This window comes from Rhynchophorus ferrugineus, unplaced genomic scaffold (genome assembly GCF_030347505.1).
Source record: "Rhynchophorus ferrugineus isolate W39M unplaced genomic scaffold, kcgeb_rfMv2 rfM8, whole genome shotgun sequence".
Lineage (NCBI taxonomy): Eukaryota > Metazoa > Arthropoda > Insecta > Coleoptera > Curculionidae > Rhynchophorus > Rhynchophorus ferrugineus.
The window spans coordinates 14,065,193-14,069,570 of NW_027472587.1; the positions used below are offsets into that span (position 1 = coordinate 14,065,193).

Below are 4,378 nucleotides of genomic sequence, written 5' to 3' on the forward strand. Positions count from 1 at the left end.
ATTTTTTTGTATAATGCACTAATAATTCGAATATAGTATCATATCAGTCTGAAGCCCATCCATGAACGATATCGATTTTGCATCTCCGAAAACTAATTAACCGATATTGACTATGAACTCGCATCGTAGCCGAAGAGCCAAGTTCAATCACCTTTCCTCTTGTTTTGATAAAGGTAGCAGACCCAAGTCTCCTCCATAAACATTAAATATCTTGGCGTACATCTAGACCGACCTCCAGCAAGGAAGAAGTACATATTTTGCTAAGCGAAAACAGCTTGGACTTGACTAAACCGGATTATAAGTTATTCTTCGATAACAAGCTATTTCTGTGTAAATCTATACCCATTTAGTCCTACGGAATCGAACTAAGCAATACTACTAACAAATCTAATATAGACACCATCATTCATCAGTCGATACTACACCTCTGATGAAGTGACACAGAGGAATATCTTTCAAAAACCCATAATGGCTTTAATTCAAAGTATTACCGTCAAGTATTTTAAAAGTGTGTTGGTGCAACCCTTGTGGACTTGTTAATCAGTTAAATGTGAGTGATAACAGAGAACTAGCGTAGAATAAAACGTTTAATACAATTCGATCTGATGAATGAACAGATATACACATCAGAGCAAGCTTTGGAATAAGATATTGTATAGGTCACTTAGTCAAATGATCGTTTATATATCATAAGAAATATTTCTATCTTGACATATTGTTGAATTACTAAGGGTAATTTAATAATAATAATAATAATACAATATGAAATACCAAAATATCTTTATTGAATCAAATAATCAAATATATTTCCTTCATTGGTATTGTAATATGTAAAAGAACAATATACAAAATGCTGCATAACCGCACATATAAAAATACATTTTATTAAGTTCAAAAAGTTATATAAAACAACTAAAAGATATTTTATTCATATGGATTTAAGCGCAAAGCCATGACAGTTGTCCTATTTGGCTTCCAGCAAACCTTTTTCTCTTTCTGTTTACCAAATAAAGACACCGGCTAAACGATACAGTGTTGAAACTTGATTTATCAGACGCTTCAGATATGTATCTCGACTTTCACCAAGTTCTCTCCTAAAAATATTTATCATATATTACGTATCATCAATAAGGTAGAGTTATAAAATCATTTTCTTATTAAATAAAAATAATTTTATGTTAATGTTAGCAATGTAGGTATATCTGCTAAAGACACTGCTATACTTACTAGTGTAGATATGAGAGAAGAAGAATTCAGAAAAAGTAAAGTCTATTTAATCTAAAAAATAAATAAAGAAAAATTAAAAAATAACCAAACATTTTAAAAAAAAACATTTTAAAATAAAATATGTATATAATAATCGCTGTAATAACTAAATAAAAACAATTAAAAACCTTATTTAACCTATCTACAAAGGCAAACTGAATGGCTAAATCACTACAACTATAATAGCAATTAATTAATATCAAATTATGTAAATAAAAAAGAATAGAAATTCGAAATATATAAATAAGTAAAATATATTCGTTTTTGTGCCAGGGAATATATTTTTCAGACAATTTCCTCTGCTTAACTGTTTCTGTTGATTTGGATCGATCAAACTCGCACAGCGACTGCAATATTGATAAACCATACGAAAGACTTTCAAGCGCTTGTAACAGGAAGTCATCGAACCTTTCAGTCACATGTGGTAAATGTACACCACGAACTATAATAGACAATGGTTAATTATATTTCAGATGTTATTCATTTCAAGTAATTTATCTCTTATTATTGCATATTTCAATAAGTAATATCGAAATAACCCTACAGAAACAAATTGTTTTATATCAGGATTATTTTGAAAATATTATTCGTAATAATAACAATTATATTATTTATCTATTCACGTTACATCAAGTGTAACCGATTAGATATGAAATAATTATTCATACTTTAAAAATAACTGTTCTATAATTTTTAATATATTTTATTTCGTGTGTGTTTAAAATATATTAGATTTTTTTAACAATGAGCCTTTTCTTATTTGTTAATATATTGAGGGTTGATTGAAATCTGTCTCAAGAAACTTGTTAAAGCGAATGGATTTACTTAAAGCACTTTAGGGCGTCGGTTTACGGAACTGTGTAAACACACTCCTAAATTGTTATGTAAATAAAAACAAAACCCTGCTTCTTCAGATACTACCACTTAATATTAAGTTTAGAACTTCATCCGAAACCACTAACTACAAGAACAAAAAACAACTCTAACGATAATATATGTGATATCTATGTGATAATATAAAGTTACATTTTGCATTTTTTGTAGGGATAACAAATTGTATGTATCCGCTTTATCGGAAGCTATATTCAGCTATAAAATAAAAATATGACATGCCAAAATGTCTTCCTAATATAGAGTAACAAAATTCGAGATCAAGAATGTTTGGCAAGTATTCACAAGGTATTTATATTTTAGCAAGCAGCGTTTTCAGATTCATAACAAAAATATTAATCAATTCATTTTGAATTTTAAGAATGTCTATGAATTTTATATGTGGAAAGCAGATAACAGATGAAAGAATTTATATTCGCTTAAGACCTGATAACAGTCGATTTTTCTGTCGATTTTGTAGGTGGTGCAATTGTCTGATATAAATCAATTTGCTTACAGAAAGGTATTTGAAAAACTGATAAAAAAATGGACATGAAGGTAAAGTCTACAGCTTTATTTGATTTTAGGCAAATTACTCTTTTATCAAATGGTATGTTATGATATAATTGTTTTAAATGTAAATCTTTGATGAAACATGTTATGGAACAAAATTTGAATTTAGTATTTTAAAAGTTTTATACATTTCAAATTATTTAATGAAATATGCTTTTATTATTTGTTATTTAAGTTATTTACTTGAAAAACATAGTTTAAAAGCTAATAGTCATTTACTATTTGTAATAAAAGTCTTTTAATATACCTTTCTTAACTATGGCTATTGTTTCAATAATTATTAAATATAAATAATTTTAAAACAGTAAATAATATTTATCATATACACTTATATTATTGTATTTGGTACTCTAAAGTCTGTACTGTTTTAAAAATAATCTGAATTATAGTACTTTTATCATATTTTCCTATAGTATTTCAAACTTATGGTGATTTGATATAAAATTAGCTTTATATTTTCATTAATATAAGTTATGTTATAATAAAAATATTTAATACAAGATCAAAAACTACTCTTGGCCCAGATTTATTAATTTTAAGAAAATGCCCCTCTGCCGAGAATTATTAAAACCGCAACATATCTTTGGTGTCATCTGATAGCAGTGGTTTTTTCCAGAAAACCAAATCAATGATAATTAAAACCATTATTTTTATACATTTGTTGATCCTTAATATCTCTAGACTATATAGGTTTTAATTTCTAACATTGGAAGCTACAAAATAAAATAAACTTATAAAAAACCATCAATTATTTGAACGTAATTCGTACCAGAGTGTGACATCGTTGCCATGTCTCTTAGATGTCAGTCAATAATTTATATATTTTATATATAATTTATATATATATATATATATATATATATATATATATATATATCTGACCGATGGTTCTGGAGAAGAATCATATTATTTCAATGACAAAGCTTCGAGAATGACTCAATAAAATTCTAACCATAAATTTATAGGTCTTATCTCCTCTTGTCCCCTTATAGAGCGGAATTTTGTCTCCTCTATAATGTTGCTTCCATTCTTTTCTATTCCACAGACAACGTTTCCGCATTTAATTTTCGTCTGCCCTTTATAATTCTCGTCGTTCATTCCATCTGCTTCTATAAAACGTAACGTCACTAAGGAAGGTAAGGGTTGGCAAATAGGTCACAATGCACCACTACACCAAGATAAATTGCGTATATAACATATGAGATGAACTTAACGTACATTATAAGATATATTATTTCGCTATTATATTATTTCATATAAGCTAAATAATCAATTGATTGTATTGTTTTTGTTGTTAATAATAAATGAGATATACTAAACGATTCGTTTGGTTACAGAAATGTTTTAATTTACTACAAACTTATATAGTATATTTATTATATGATAAAAAATATTTATATAGAACTGAAAAAAATAATTCGTAAGAAATATTTTTTGTTTTTGGTATAACCTTAATATAAAACACAATGTAAATGTAAAAAAAAACTTCTGTAAATTGTTCCTAGTAAAACAGCAACTGCTATCACATCATTGTCATCAGCTTTAATTTTAGCTAACCACAATAATACAATTACATGATAGTGAGTTCAGTCTCATTTTTATATTTTCAGAGAATATTATAAAAATACTTTCTTCCTGGTAAATATTTTAATATCTCTCCAAATAATTA

General features: G+C 26.9%; 1 long non-coding RNA gene across 1 annotated transcript; it reads right to left on the reverse strand.

Moving 5' to 3' along the window:
* Nucleotides 1-959: 959 nt before the first annotated feature.
* On the reverse strand, nt 960-3,738 carry LOC143200887 (uncharacterized). The gene is made up of 3 exons (XR_013006834.1): nt 3,662-3,738; nt 1,228-1,278; nt 960-1,094 (listed from the first exon to the last, which is right to left on the reverse strand). It is a non-coding gene; the product is annotated as an uncharacterized LOC143200887 (long non-coding RNA).
* Nucleotides 3,739-4,378: the final 640 nt, after the last annotated feature.